A 16,589-nucleotide genomic window follows, 5' to 3' on the forward strand; every position below is an offset into this window, starting at 1 on the left:
CTTGCTCTGCTGGAGAACAGAGAGCTTTATCTGTTCTTTTGCATAATTCTTTTAGTGTTTTTATGTGACTGTTAAGTGTGTGAAAATTGCCCTCATCTTTATTAAGGTGACCAGAATCCAGTGAGACTGCCACTGAGCTTTCATAATGGAGAAAATCTCCATACTTTTGTCATGACTCCACCTTTAACAGGCATACAACATTTAAAAATTAAAACAAACTCACATTTCTGTTAGTCTGTATTGTTTTTGAAATAGATTTCCTCGCTTCTTCAAATTCATTTGACATGAGAAGACATTTCCAACATTCCTTGTCATTGAATTCCTGGTCTTATAACTTGGAGAGGTCATGGTGCATTGTCTGGGATTGCAGTCTGGATTCCCTGTGGGGAAGTTTGAGCCCATCCAGCTGCCATAGTTCATCATATAGAAGACCTGGAAGGGGGCATGGAGCTGAGTAATGCAGACTTGGAGCAGCTGGGGCTTGGAGTTGATGCACTGGGGAGACAACAGAAAGAAAGTGCAACATACACATAGCATCCAATTTGGGAAGCAGGCACCCCAAAACAATGGCCTAGTAAGCCAACATCAGAAAATACCAAGAAGTAATGATCCTCAATGTTAAGTATGTGAAATTATCTCTGAATTTAACAGACTTTAATCGCTTTCTATCTATAATTTGGAAGAAAGGAAACCTTTTTATTTCTCCAGATGGCATACTGTGTCACCCAAGAGGTCTTCAGAATATCAGTCCTGTTTCAGTGTCGTATCTGGGATTAGAGGTATATACCACTGTGCTTGATTAAAGTTTATTTTTTTATCAGTACTTGTGGATATTTTTATTTCTTACAATGGTAGCATTATACACACACATACGAGGGCAACCCAGACAGGGAGAAAGGGGGTTATGTTCCTGGCATAAACCCTATCATAAGAACAACTGATGAACAGAGTGGGGCTGGGGGTGGTAAGAGCCACGTGGCATCTGCTAATTTGTCTTATCAGGCAATCAGTAATACCCCTATGCCTCATACACCCTGCAATTGTGTTCCTGATCAATCTTCAAATGAGCAACAAGGTTCTAGCCTTTCTACAAGGTTCTAGCCTTCTAGCCTTTCTACAAGGGTCACAGGTCTGATTTAGACCCTGCACAGCAATGAACATGACTAAGAGAATGATAAATCTTACCAAACCTATTCAATCTCCCTCTGTGACAGCCTGACAGCCTCCATAAACCATCTGTAGAGCTGTGTTTTACATTGAATATTGGCCTGAGGTTGGTACTCAGTAAATACCAAACAAGGGGATCTGCACTGCCTTCTACAAACACATAACCTCATAGGAAGAAACAACTTTAAACATATTAAGTAAATAATAAACAGTAATGCAAATGTACATACAAAAAGCAAAACATTTTGAAGATGTTGTATATATGTGAGTCAGAAAAGTCTAAATCTTTCTTATCCCATTTTCAGATACTGTGTAACTGATTGGTACTGTCTTAATCTGGGTTTCTATTTCTGTGATAAAATATCATAACCAAAAGCAGCTTGGGAAGAAAAGGGTTTATTTCAGATTACAGCTCTACAGTCAATCATGAAGGGAAGTCAGAGCACTAACTCAAGCAGGAGAGAAACCTGGAGGCAGGAGCTGATGCACAGGCCATGGAGGAATGCTGCTTACTGGCTTGCTCTCTATGGCTTGCAAAATATGTTTTTTCTGTTTTTGTTGTTGTTGTTGTTTTTATACACCCAGGACTATTAGCCCAGGGATAGCACTACTCACAGTGAGCTGGGCTCTCCCACACCATTAATTTAGAAAATATACCACAGGTTTGCTTTTAGACCAATCTAGTGGGGGCATTTTCACAATTGTGTTTACTTCTTCCCAAATGACTCTACCTTGTACAAAGTTGATGTAAAACTAGCCAGCACAGACACTGTCAGGACTCTGAAACAATAAATATATTTCAGATGACAATGACAATTATGAATTTCACTGAGGATAAGCATAAAGAAGAACCTAAAAATAACAATCTATAGTGCAAATAGGGAATCAGGAAACAATGCCTGAAGAAGCTTTGGAACCTTCAATAGCAATTAGGAGGAGGCGGGAGGAAGAAGACGCAAACAAAGACACTTTCAGAATACTTGCCCTCCAGGTTCATAAGGGGAAATATCAAGGGCTACAGGCTCTTCCCAGGGATTGAAGATCATTAAAGATCATTGAAAAACAAAAGAACAGGGACTCAGAAGAGTAACTGGTCTTCCACAGGACCTGCGTTCAATTCCCAGCAACCACATGGTAGTTCACAACCATCTGTAGTAAGATCTGGTGCCCTCTCCTGGCCTTCAGGGGAACATGCAGGCAGAACATTGTATATAAATAACAAATAAATAAATAAATAAATAAATAAATAAAAATTTTGGGTAAAAAAAAAGAAAAACATAAGAACTAATAATCTACAAGTGGTTCTGGGTGATTTTCTTCTGTTTTTAAAAATGTTGAGAAAAAAAAAGAAGAAAGCCAGTTTCATAATTTTGAGGACCCTATTCATAGCACTGGTAGAGACAACATGATGAGAGAGAGGACAAAAGATGGTGGGGAAATGCCCCCATGGATGTGCCAATAATTGTCGCCACATTGACACAAATGCTGAGCCAACAATGAAACTATGGAGCAGAAGAACCTGACAAGAACACTAAGGTCTCAAGTTCTGCTGGTGGATAAGCAAAGGCACAAATTCACAGCATACCCCAGGAGAGTGAAGGGTGGTGACACTATATGATTGTGGCACAGTAGAAAAGAGAGTGTAAGTCCTTGATGCTGCACACAGAATGACTGGAAAACTGTAAAATGACTGGAATCTTTGCTCACGAGGAGCCTGGCAGTGATGATACCATCTACATGAAACTGCCTAGAGTTCCCAGTGAGATACAGTCATCCTCCACAGACTTTGTGTTTGATAGAAGGGAAAAAGAGAGCCTTCTATTATAATATCCCAAGAATGTTTCTCCCATATAATTTGTGTACTCCATTATGAAGTATTAATGGGATTTTTCAGTCAATTAAATGCTGTATGCAAATGTCATCAAAATGTAATTAGTGGTAAATTAAAAGTGGCCATGCAATGGAAATTGGTGTGAAAATCATCTGTCCCCTACTGACTAGTAATAGCTACCATTTGCTGAGTGCTTACTATGTACCAGGCAGTTTGCCAAAGACCCAGTGCCATCATTGTGTAGCACTGTGCCTTCAAAATACCCACATAAGTTGGATACTGAGTTCTCTTGGCTTATATAAAAAAAGAGGGTGAGTCACAGAGACACCTCAATACCCTTCTCAAACCAGTCAACTGGTGAACTGTGCAGCAAGTCCAACTGTTTACACTGACTCCAAGGCCAGGCACTGAAGCCCACAGTCCTGTGACCACACATGCATGGGAAGTTGCTGCTGTTTCCTTTCTCCCTGCAGCTCCACGGTCCTTGAGTGGCTCTAGAGTGTTTCCAGAAAAGACTCACACTGGGTCTGGAGAGAAGGCTCTGCTGTTAAAGTGCCCATCTCTCACTCTGAGGATTGGATTTCAGATCCACAGAACCAATGCTAAATGGGCAGAAACCATTATTCTCGGAAGGGAAGAAGGAACGGGAGGCAGGAAAAGGTAAATTCTTGGAAGGGGGGGGATGCTGATAGCTTGGCCTATGTAGTCAAGTTCTAAGCTAATAAGAGACGCTGTCTCGGACAAAAGATGAAAGCTGCCTGAAGACTGACATGAGGTTGTCCTCTGATCTCTGTATGAATCTGCATGTATGTGTGCACACCATGCACACTCGCACAAATTCCTGACATGAAATGGGCCAGTAAGAAAAGGACCCACCTTCAGCCAATAAACCTTCTCTTAAATTTCATAACAATAAAACACAGAAGCTAAAGTATTATTTCTGTATCTGTGGGGTATTGGCTAATTTGGAGGGTCAAAGTAGTTTTCTGGGTCTCTACTTCTACAGCTGTGAAACTGGGTACGTAACTATAGCTTAGAGGTTGTTGTGAAGATGAAAAGATTCAATTCAATGTGCAGAAATCAGAGCAGCCCCTGGTACACACACACACACACACACAAAAAAAAAAAAAAAAAAAAAAAAAAAAACCACCCTGTGTGTTAGGTGGTGGTGGCTTCCTTTATCATTGAACCATGCTTGTTGCTATACAAGCACATAGATCTACTGATCCAGCTGACTTGGAATTCCTGGTGACCCACCCTCAAAGTGCTGACTCTTCTAAAGATATCCCTCACTCAGAGTCACTACCCTGTTGCTTTGGTTCCCAAGAAGTTAACTCTTCTATCTTGATCTTTGTGTCCCTGGAGATCTGTTTCCACTCAGATAGGTCCTTATTATTCAATATTTCATGTTTTGCTCCTAATCCAAAGGAAAGTCAGGTGTCTGAGTGACCACACATTGCAACTGGTGAACAGCATGTGCATAACCCCTCTGTCTTGGTTACTTGCCAATTTCTGTGACAAAACACCATGCCAAGGCAACTTATACAAGAGAGTGTTTATTTGTAACTCATGATTCCAAAGGGGTGGAGTCCAAAACCATCATGGCAGGGAGTAAGGGAACAGGCAGGCAGCCATGGTGCTGAGTAGTCGTGGCTGAGAGCTCATCAACAATCATGAGACAGAGAGAGCTAACAGAATGGTTTGGGCTTTTGAAACCTCAAAGTCCACCCCAAATGACACATCTTTTCCAACAAGGCCACACCTCCTAACCCTTCCCAAACAGCCACCAACTGGAGACCAAATATTCAAATATATGAGCCTATGGGGACCATTCTCATTTAAAGTATCACACCCTTCTATTTCCACTAACAACCCCAAGTTTGCTTCTATCCTCTCAGCACCCACTGGACTTGCCATACCTCTGGATGCACCTGCTGTTTTAACACTACACTATCTGAACGATGTTATCCATCTTTGCCCTTCTCTCGCCACCCTGTCTCCACACTCATGTAAGGTACTTAGTGAACTGAATAAGTTCAAGAAAGGAAATAACAAATTCCACAGAACCAAGGGTCTGCAAGACCACTCTCTAGTTCAGTGATGTGCTAGGAGAACTTCAGCAAAAAGATGGAAAGAAAAGTGGATACATGCAGAAAGGCATGTGGATGAAGTCTAGAGAAAAACCAAGTACAGGCTTCCAAGAACCATCCCCGAATGGATCACAGAAGGTGCACTTAATTCCCTAGCAACAAATGGTCAAGTATTATCTACTAGGGAAGTTTACCAAGAGACTAAGGACCTAAGGTGCTGGTGGGGACTGACAATACAGGTCTCTACCTAGCATGGACCAACTATCTAATTCCCAAAAAGAAAACAGTAAGATGAAAGCACTGAATGAATAACTTGGCAGTCATGATCAGTAACACACTAAAATTCATTTATAGATGTTTGTGAATGTTTAATGCATCCCTAAGCTAATGGTCTCTAGCTTGATTTCTGAGGTGTCTTTTAGAGGAGAGATGGTACAGGCACAACCTATGCCTGAAGATACATGACAGACATTCCTTATTTGCTGCAGAAAAGACAAATTTAATCTAGTTAAACTCCCAAATGAAAAGATTTGGAAACTAAGCCCACAGAATTCCTCATTGTCTGGGGACTCGAAGACCTGTATTTTTCTCATGTGTCACCTTGACTTGGTGACACCAAGTCATTTTCTTTCCACCAATCTAACATACTAACTTCTTTTAAAAATCAAAAGGTTTGAGACTCCTGTGTCCGCTTCGGAGTTACCCGAGCGGAACTTCCAGTACTGCCAAGTCCAGTACTGGGACCAGCGCTACAAAGATGCGGCCAACTTGAGACCTTACTAGTGATTCGGGGACTTCGCTTCCTTCCATGCCCTCCTATAGCCGGAGCTGTGTCCGGAGGACTGTATCCTCGTGCTAGGGTGCGGGAACAGTGCCCTAAGCTACAAACTATTCCTTGGAGGCTTCCCTAATGTGACCAGCGTGGATTACTTTCCAGTAGTGGTGGCAGCTATGAAAGTTCGCTATGCTCATGTGCCCAGTCTCGCTGGGAAACCATGGATATGCAAGCTCTGGACTTCCCTAGTGGTTCCTTTGATGTTGTACTCGAGAAGGGCACACTGGATGCCCTGCTGGCTGGGGAGCGGGATCCCTGGAATGTATCTTCTGAAGGTATCCACACTGTGGACCAGGTGCTGAGGGAGCGGAGGCCAGTTCATCTCAATGACTTGTGCAGGTCCCCACTTTAGGATCAGACACTATGCTCAGTCAGTCTCCTTATGGCTGGTCACTGAGGCATACAACCTATGGCAATGGTTTTCATTTCCAGTTTTTCCTCATGCATAAGGGCAGAGAGCTCACTGTGGCCCAGCTGGCCCTGGGGCCCAGATCCTGTCACTGCACAGTCCTCCTGCCTCACCCTGCTTTCTCCAAGACTCGGATAATGAGGACTTCCTCAGTGCCATTCATCTGTGAGACTGAAATCATGGTCTCCAAGCCCTCTATGCCTTTGTGTATTAGGCTCCTAGGGAGCTGGAATTCCCAAATTGGAGCTGGGGAATTGATTACTGGGTTCTCAAATCCCAGAGGTCTCATGCATAAAACATTGCTGGTGGGATAAAGCCCATGTCAACCAATACAGTATGAGTCCAACTATAAGAAAAAAAAATCAAAATTTTTTAGTGTGTGTGTGTGTGTGTGTGTGTGTGTGAGAGAGAGAGAGAGAGAGAGAGAGAGAGAGAGAGAGAGAGAGAGAAGGGCACACATGCCATGGCACACATGTGGAGGCATGAGACTAACTCCCAGGAGTTGGCTCTCTCCTCTCACCTTGTGGGATCCGGGCATCAAACCCAGATCATAAGATTGGTACGCAACCTCCTTCACCTCCTACACCATTCCCCTGACACATAACATTTTTCAGTACATTGTATCTGACTCCTGGGTCCCTGCCTATGATAAGAATATATTGCTGAATATATTGCTGATAGTTGTATTTGTCATGCCTCATGAATTGTTTTTAAGAAAAGGAATTTCCCTGGTGTCTGGATCAGCTCAAGAAAAAAAAAGAAAGAAAGAAAGGAAGAAAGAAAGAAAGAAGCACCTTCACAAGCAAATCAATTCCTAACTCCTCAATAAATTAGAAAATAATAGACAAAAATAAAACTAAAGAAACAAAAATGAGAAGAAAAACAAATAAGGATGGAGAAATAGCAAAGAAACTCACCTGGGACTTAGGGCAAAGGATCTAGCATTGCATGACAACTGAATTCTTAGGGACCAATTAAGAGAGCTACACCAACTGCTGCTGTCATTCTCTCATGGTCCCATAGTACTTTGTCTCCGCTCCTACTATCACACAGTCACTATAAAAACAGGACTCAGCCGGGCGTTGGTGGCACACGCCTTTAAGCCCAACACTCAGGAGGCAGAGGCAGGCTGATCTCTGTGAGTTCGAGGCCAGCCTGGTCTCCAGAGCGAGTGCCAGGATAGGCACCAAAGCTACACAGAGAAACCCTGTCTCAAAATACAAAACAAAACAAAAGGGCTCAGCAAGTCTGTATCTCAAGCACTAAAACCACCTGGGGATTTGGTTTTGGTAATCTGGTGTCACCACAGGCACAATCATAGGACATACAAGAGGAAGGGACAACGACAGTTCTCGCTGAAAACTTCTAGCAGTAACAGAGTGGATGAATAAAAGAATGAATGAATGCACACATAAACAAAGGAAGAATATGGATAAGTGAAATAAGCGGACACTAGTTTTAGTGGGGCGGATGACAGAGTCACCGGCATGTTAGCAATTCTGTCCTCAAGACATGGCTTTGCCGGAATCACTGCTAACAGAAATCTTGGATGCATTTTCCATCCTTTACTATTCCCTTCCTTTGCTTCAGTGTCAGGTATTCGTTTCATTTAGCTCTATTAGAAAAATTCCATTTGGTCCTGAACCCAGTCCACACAGGGTATGGATAAATGTTGGCGTACATGTGTTTTAAAGTTTCATTTTATTTCTGGATCACCACAGCTGATGACTCCCGTCTGAGAAACACAGCCATGTTTCAGCTTCAGTCCCAGGAGAAAGCGCCTCCCATAGCTAAAGGCGCATCCACGGCCTGTTCAGAACAACAGGCTTCTGTCTGCAGATGGCTTTAAATCATGAGACAAATTTCTACCTTCTGCCCTTTGTCTGACTGAAAGTCATATTTAATATTATTTCTCTCTGAGCTTCAATTACAAATGAATCTGCTTTTCTATTTCAAGTACTGAAAAAATAAGCAAAGCAGCTGGGCTTGCAATAAATCATCAGATAAACTATGTGCAGAAACTGCCTGGCAAGCACAGAAGCCATCATCGGGGGGAATGCTCCACTCCCTGCCACCATAGCTGACCTGAGGCGCCACCTCATACTAAACATGTCTCAGCTCACTGAACCTGAAAAGGGTTCCTTACATAGGCAATGATGATCCCAGATCAAAAGGAAAGGCTGGGGGGCCGGGGATGTTTGAAGTTGCTGTCCTGGAGTAGGGGTGGGGGGGGTGGTGTTTGAGATTGCTATCCTGGGGTGGAGTTTCTGGTATTTGAGGTTTCTCTTAGTCAGCCCACACTTCCATCTCTGATGAAAATAACAGACACAAGAAAAGATGAACTCTTTGGTTCAACCTGATCATTAGTGTGTCGAGGACATCCAATCTAAGAAGAAAGAATGACCATTTGGGATTTTCCATCAAGTAGCCTCTGCATCCTCTTGACTAGACAGAGGCCTTGGGCATCGTCCTTGGCCTTGCTTATACTCTTCTGTAAGCTGGGTTTACCATAGTGAGACCTCACCCCCCCCCATGCACCATGGAGGGGAATAAAGGACACTGGAGGTGAAGGCCCAGCTGAAAATTCACATTTCCACTTTGAGTTTGATTGGCTTCGAGGCTATTGTGAAAACTGCATTTTCTAACTTTCATTTCCACTAATATTCTTAATACTTCTCTCTTGCCAAAAGAGGTTATGAGCATTGGGATAAACATCTATAAAACTGATGGGACTCGGTACAAAATATTCCCAAGATGCCACCTGAAAAATCCAAGGTCACTCTCACCTCCCCTTTGCTTCTACTCCTCTGTAGAATGCCATGGAACCCACCCACCCTTCCCCTGAAGCAAACTGTAGAACACCTGCTCATTCCAGAAGTTACCTCCCTGTGTCTGAATGAAAGGAATAGCCTTGTTTCTAAATATACAGGGCAGAGGGTAGAATCTGAGCCTTACTAGGTTGACCCTCCAATTACGACAATTAAATTGCTCTCCCTTGACCCACTCACATATATCCACACTCAGTTACCTCGTCGATCCAAACACAAAACACACAAGTGGCCTCATTCTTTGTGTCTTCATTTCTGAAGGTTCCTGCTTCACGTTAAATTCACATATCATGTTGTGTGCTGAGGGATGAAGGCCGCTGCTTCCCTTACCAGAGAGAGGGACCACGTGGGGAGGAAACTGGCTCTCTCAGCACCTTTTATCCATTACTGGCATCCTGCTTCAGACACGCCCCTTCCTTCCTCCCACAGTAACACACCTGCCTTCTTTCCCGTGCAGGGCTGGTGGTTCCAAGCTCAATGGGAAACTCCCAGGACCTCTAACAACTTTTAGATCTGTCTGACTCCTCACTTCTTCTGAACTGAGCAAGTGTGCAAAGGAGAAAGATGGCTGGACAAGGAACTTCAAACAGAAGTTTCTCCCTGCCCACAGAAACAAGTCTAGAACGGGACAGCAAGGATGTCGTGTCAAGCAGGTACACATTGAAGGACAGTGTCTCAAAGAGAGGCAAAGTTTCCTTACGTTACTAGCTTTTGTTAAGATAGGAGGTTGAATTTTGTAAACAAATATTTGTAAGAACACTTATTCGGAGCCTTATCTCTTCAAAACCGTGACCTGTTATCATCTCCCATAGAAAGCCCTGTTTTCTGTGCTCTAACCCAGAAACCCCCACTCTTGCAACCACTTCTTTCTTGGATTGACCTGATTATTTTTTCCCCTGCTGCACACTTCAGTCCTAAGAACTCCATTCAATCCTGCCACATACAGTGGCTACAGAAAGACTTCCATATGACTTCTGTGTCTAATTCCAGCTGGGATGAGTTCCTTTTAATACGTAAATGACTCCAGAACTCAGCTCAGCTTCCATGATGGGTAATGAAGGAACTGTGACCCAGGGTCAGCAGACACCAGCTCTATATCCTAAGGGGATTAAGACATCAAACAAACAATGCATTCACAATTTAACTGTACCAAGCGGGTGTAAGGCACATGGCCATCTAACTGAAAAGAACATATGCATTTCTACCGTCTTTATAAATAAGTTTATAAAGATAAGATCCCATGCAATCCTAGCAGAGAAATGATAGGAATGTGTTTCCTGCACTGAACATAATGTAAAGGTAAGAAATCTGGATAGGAAGCCTTCAAATACCCCTCCTATTTGTTACTTACACATTAACAATAAACAGGGAATATCTAGAATTTCTTCAGTGTAGGCTAAACACTTGCTAAAAGTTACCATGCCAAAACCTACTGTTAGCACCCATTATGCCAGGTTTGGACTCATATGCAAGGAGAAGACTGATTAGCAAATCAGAATTAGAAGCCTTCAGGTTCTATGGGCCGCAAGGATGGCTCAGCACTTAAGAGTGCTGGCTGCTCTTGCAAAAGACCTGGGTTTGATTCCCAGCCACCCACATGGCAGCTCACAGCTGTAATCTGATGTCTTCTTCTGACTTGCATGAGGATCAGGCACACATATGGGGGACATGCAGGCAAAACATGCATACAATTAAAAAAATAAGAATTTAAGAAGGAGTTCAGGTCCCATCTGTGTTATATTCTATGTAACACATGAAGAAATGCTTTCTTTGTCAGATGCACAGAATAAACTTTTGATTAATCTTAAAAGTATATAAAATTAGTTGTGATGGTGTTTTGATTTGTGGAAATACATTTAAAGGTTTTCATTGGAAGGCTTGCCAACCCTTCAAAATGACTAAAGAAGAAAAAGAGGAAAGTAAACACAACATACATGCACATACAGGTGCATTCTAGAATTCTGTGTGGACTTAAACATTGACTTTTAAGGAAATTCCAGGAATGAGTTAAGTTCTCCCCACCCCCAAAGGAAAAAAAAAAAAAAAAAAAAAGCAAAGGGACTGGACAGATGGCTCAGTGGTTAAGAATTCTGACTGCTTTTGCAGAGAACCTGAGTACAGTTCCTAGCACATGAGTCAAGAGATTCGCATCCATCTGGAACTCAAGCTCCAGACAGTCTAACTCCCTCTTCTGGTTTGCATGGGCACCAGCACTCAAATACACATACTCACATACAGATACACAGACACAGGCATCTGTACCTGCACAGGCACATGGGCACACACACAAACACAGACAGAGGGAGTGGGGTGAGAGATAACTATTTTAAGAATAAATTATAAATGATAAATAAGTTTCAGAAGACAATAAAACTGCTGAGATAGTTTTAATCAGAAATGTTCTTTGGAATTTGAAGTGTTTTTGAATCACTAAATAGATTCAATTTTGTGACAGGAAAGACCAGCAATTTTCCAGGTTGGCTGCAAAAATATAATAATCTAGGTGCACAAAGGGACTGCACAAAATGGACAATGGTGTGCTTTCATGAAAACCAGGCAAAAGAAAAATGACACAGTTTACATCTGTGCCGTGTGCTATATCCTTTCACTTTGTTCAAGCCATTTGAAATTAGGGAGAAATTTAATCAATGTGCTTTTGACTGGTTTCCACATACATCATGGAAAAACACAGTGCTGAGTGTTTGATGTGTTTGAGGGACTTTTTAATAAGTTTTTTTTTCATATACTTTCTCTTCAACCACAGGAGGTGGCACCTTGCCAAGAGCAAGGGAACTTCCATACAGTGCCTATAACTAGGACTCACCTACTCAGGGGGCTGGAAGCTTGTGGGCTACTGGAGAAGGAAGGAGTGGAGCAGTAATAATGTAGCTATGGGCCTACTTTGAAGTTTGCAGCATTTTGAGCTCATGGGACTAATGGTGTTGAAAATCTAAGAGCATAAATAAAACTATTCTGGCTGGTTCCTGTGTACTAATGTGTACCCAGGTGACTAGGGTATATGAAAGGAAATAGTTTGCCCATGAGAAGAGACTGACCTCAGCTTTGTGAATTATTTCTTCTAGTTGAAATTAATGATGCCTTTGTTCTTGATCAGTTTTCATTTCAGTCTATGTTAGGTTTTTATTCCTGGAAAAAATACATTCATTCACCTTCAGGAAAGGCCCGTCCAGTTTAATTTATCATGACACATTTAGAGTGAAAGGGCTCCATTCACAATGCAAGATGTTTAATGACAAACAAATGACGGCCTAGGACCCTCACTTGGAGTAGCCTCACTGACCCACAATAGTCTCATAATCAAAACTAAACTAAACAATTACACTCTGCTCTTGTCCATAGACTGCTGGTTCCTGTGTCGAGTTGTGAAATGAGCTGTAGTTTCAAAGGAAGGGGGGAGGGGGAAAATAGTCACCCCAAAACACTGATGCTTAGGTAGACTACTCTGATATACTGGCAAGATGACTCAGCCTCATGTTGTAGACTATAGCATCCTATAGCACCTAGTCACAATACCACTGTGAGGGAGAGCAAGAAGAGAAGAAAACAGGGCTCTGTAACGAAGGATGGAAATTCAGGTCAGGATGAAACAGAAGCACCAAAATAAGCTCATACTAACTCTAATCATTACAATGTGGTGTTCGAATTAAACTTCAACATTGAACCCATAAATTCTTAAAATATCCACATATGTACATAAAACTACTCTGGTAGTATATATGCGTCTGCATACACTCAGTCAAATACTTATATAGATTAAAAATAAATCTTTTAAATATATACAGTTATATATGGTGTATATGGTTATATATAGTTACTATATATAGTTACATACTTTTTCATAGTCCATTAATTGTGGCAAGTGGTAATTTCTTACATATAAATCATAATTTAGAAATATAAAAGCATAGAAATGAATTTTATATGTTCTACTGTGTGAAACTCTTTGGTCTTTCTTGTACCTGAACTGACATTTTACCCATGTTTGACACATTCTTTAAACCAATAATATTATGGTATTCACAGGGGAAGAAAACACAATAAGGACAGACAAAACCAAAACCAAAACAGGAAATAGAGTGTAGATATTACCAGCTAATTGAAGTAGAAGTCTAGTCTCACATCCACTATAGGATTCTCATGGTTTCCCTGACAATTTGTCCAGCTTTAAAACTTTTCATGATTGATTTTCCATAATGCTCATCTTTCTAGAATATAATTTAGTGAGATCTTCATGTAGTCTACATTTTTTTATTCTTTGTGGCAGCTCTCTGGCTCTTCTTCATCCTTACCAAAGTAGTCTTCATCTATTTCCCACTAGTGACCTACCTGGAAACTCTCATCATCAACTATTTCCTTATCATAGAAACATAATAATGGTTATATTGAATGGTTCTGTTATTTTTGTTATTTCATCAATTTTTGCATTCGTGTATTAATTCCTTCCTCTTGTTTTGCTAGGTACAATTTGTTGCTTTTGTTCAGTTTCTTTGAACTGCATGATTATTCCTGTCATCTACATTTAAATCCCTCGGGAGAGTCATCTGCTCCCAACTACTGAGCAGCCCCAATGACTGAGTTCTACCAATATCCTGCTAATTACTTTCACCTTTTTCCTTGTAATACAGAAAGTAAGCTTTTTTAGCTGGAATGGGGAGTACTTTCCACATTATTTTTTCCTGTGGTCAAGCAGTGAGAAAACACTGCTTAATTCTTTTCAAAATGGTGTTGAGCAGAGCACAAACCTTCACAGACACTCAGACAGATACAATAGACCACTTTGTTACAAACACACAAAACAGGTACAGACATACAAACAGCCCCACCAAATCTGAACCAACCTGGGGCTTTGGGGGAAAGTAGACAGCTAATGCCCCTGCTAAAATAGTCCTTACTCTGGGCTCTAGGTTTAAACCTATGCAGTTTACTGAATTAAATTCCCATTAATCTATGTTTGGTACTGAAATTGCCAAAACGTCTGAAACTGTTAGTGGAAAAAATTACAAAAACAGCACAGAGACAACCAAGGACCTGTCCAAGGGCAAACTGTTTTTATAAGAATTTAATGTAAAGCAGTTTTAACTATTTCTGAAGGCTGAAAAACACAGCCTACACTTTCAGCAATTTAAAGAGTATCTGTATAATAGCTATTACCCTTTTCCAATAAAATCTTGTAGGTGATAAGGCTCTGATGTAAAACTATGGTTCTTTGCGAGCTATGGAAGAAAGTGTTTTGAAGTGTTAAACTCTTGTCTATACCATGAATTTTTTTTTCCTCAAAATAGAAAAGATTTTTGTCAGTTGAGTTCAGACTGCTGTTATCATGGTGTCAAGAAGGATTCAGGAATCCATTTCCAGGCTATTGTATTATTAATACAAGGATTCAAATGTCCCCAAAAGGCCTCCGACAAGATTCACCATAACTGCTCCCAAAGGGTTATTATATTCAGCATTCAGTGGTGCAGAAATGTTTGCGAGTGCCTGGGCCCCAAAGATGAGCAGCCAACAGAGGGATTGTGTGTGAATTGAGTTCCTTTTGTCATTGCATGGGTAGAATTCATTAATCTATTTCTACTTTACGTGTAGAAAAAAATTCTTCTCTTCTGGCAATTTTCCTTCCCACCTCTTCAACTCCCCTGTGATTATAGTTGAACAACAACAACAAAATTTAAAAAATTAAAAATGTGTCCTTCCTGTGACAAGCCAACAATGCTGTCTTCTGTTGTGGTGTACTGAACAGCTGTTGTATGCAGTGCCAGGGGAGAGGCTGCAATTCAGGGATTAACTGAAATAATTTGAAATAATTTCCCCAGAAATACAAAGCAGTCCCGTGAGTAACTTACTCTGCAAGGGACGGATGAACTTTGCAGCATCATACTCAGCCATCACTCAGTAACACTGGAATCTTAAAAGGTTTCCAGCCAAAGGTGGCTTCGTTTCCAGAACCAACTTGTTCCTTCCCAGCACTTGGAAGGATGAAATAGAGGATTGCCTCCTGCTGGAGGCCAGCCTACGCTACATAGAAAGCCCCAGGTCAGTCGGGAGTTACAGTCTGAAATCCTATGTGTAAACAAAGAGATAACTAAAACATCAATCAAATCAGGACTCTCAAAGTTAAATGAGTTTCTCAAAGTCACTCTGCTTCTGTAAGTAGCGAGGCCAGTGCTAGAGGTACACACATGAAGTTTTTTTTTTTTCTTTTTTTCAATCTAAATGGCAGAGCTACACACAATTGTCTTTTTGGATCTGTGTTACTTCACTCAGGATGATTTTTTTCTATTTCCATCCATTTGCCTGTGAATTTCATGATGTGATTATTTTCCCCCTACTGAGTAATAAAAACATCTTACAAAGCTTAAAAAAAAAAAGAATATCAGCAGTTAACATTTATCAAGTACTGAGAGGCATTGTTCTAAGTACTCTGTGTATAAAAATCTACCAAAATTGCCCAAGAGCTCTATGAGATAAGGTACTATTATTACCTACCTTTTAAAGGTTAGGAAACCACAAGAGGGTTTAAGAAAGGATGAAGGTCACAAGGATGGAAAGCAGCAAGTTTGAGATGTGAACCTAATCTGTATTCAACTTCCTCAGTTCAATGGTTGAGAATATCTAACTCCTTCAGTTTTGGAGGTTATGAAGTCAAGTTGGGAAAAAAAGAAAGAAGAGATAAGATGGGGTTAGTGAGAGGAGTAAAGAACAGGTGGAGACCAAAGGAACAGCATTGTGTACTCCAACTACTTAGGAGGAACCTTAAAAACTTCGTAATTAGTAAGCCCCACTTATAAGACCCTCCCTTGAACACAATCAGTCTCATTCGTACAGTCTTTCTGGTCTTCCAATATTGAAACCAATTCAGAGTCTATCAAAAATATAATCAGTAGCTATTATCTGAAAAATAGTGTGAATTTGGGGAGACTGGGCTTTCTTTTAAGGGAAACAAGTGAGTTAATGTGTACAAATGATAACATAAGAAATTAATTATCAGCATCTACAAAAACAAAGCAAACCTAGTGGGTGGGGAAATACAGGGTGTGTTTCAAAAGCTTAGCAGCTGAAAATACATCAAGATGCATTCTTTCTTCTGGGGGCACATCTTTATTCAACTTAATTATTTGTGCTTAGCTATCGGGAGGAAATAAACATCAATCCCATTGTCCTGTTTCAGAAGGAAAATACAGCCAGAGCCAGGGGATAGCACAATGGTGCCAGCCAGCAAGGTAAGTAGAGACAGGCCATGAAGAAATCAATAAATTTTAATGCTCAGATTTATATATGGAGATGTCCTGACCCAACCTAATGGTCAACCTAATGGCACACAATAACCTGTGCAATCCCTAGACCTCAAGATGTCTGCATTCCCACACATGCTTCCTTGTCCCTCTAGCTTTTTTCTGAGATGTATGAATTG

At 41.1% G+C, this 16,589-nt stretch overlaps 1 pseudogene; it reads left to right on the forward strand.

The window, feature by feature from the left end:
• The first annotated feature begins 2,853 nt into the window (after positions 1–2,853).
• LOC100771698 lies at positions 2,854–6,661 on the forward strand (annotated as a pseudogene).
• The last annotated feature ends 9,928 nt before the right edge of the window (positions 6,662–16,589 follow it).

This window comes from Cricetulus griseus, chromosome 2 (assembly GCF_003668045.3).
Source record: "Cricetulus griseus strain 17A/GY chromosome 2, alternate assembly CriGri-PICRH-1.0, whole genome shotgun sequence".
NCBI classification, from domain to species: domain Eukaryota; kingdom Metazoa; phylum Chordata; class Mammalia; order Rodentia; family Cricetidae; genus Cricetulus; species Cricetulus griseus.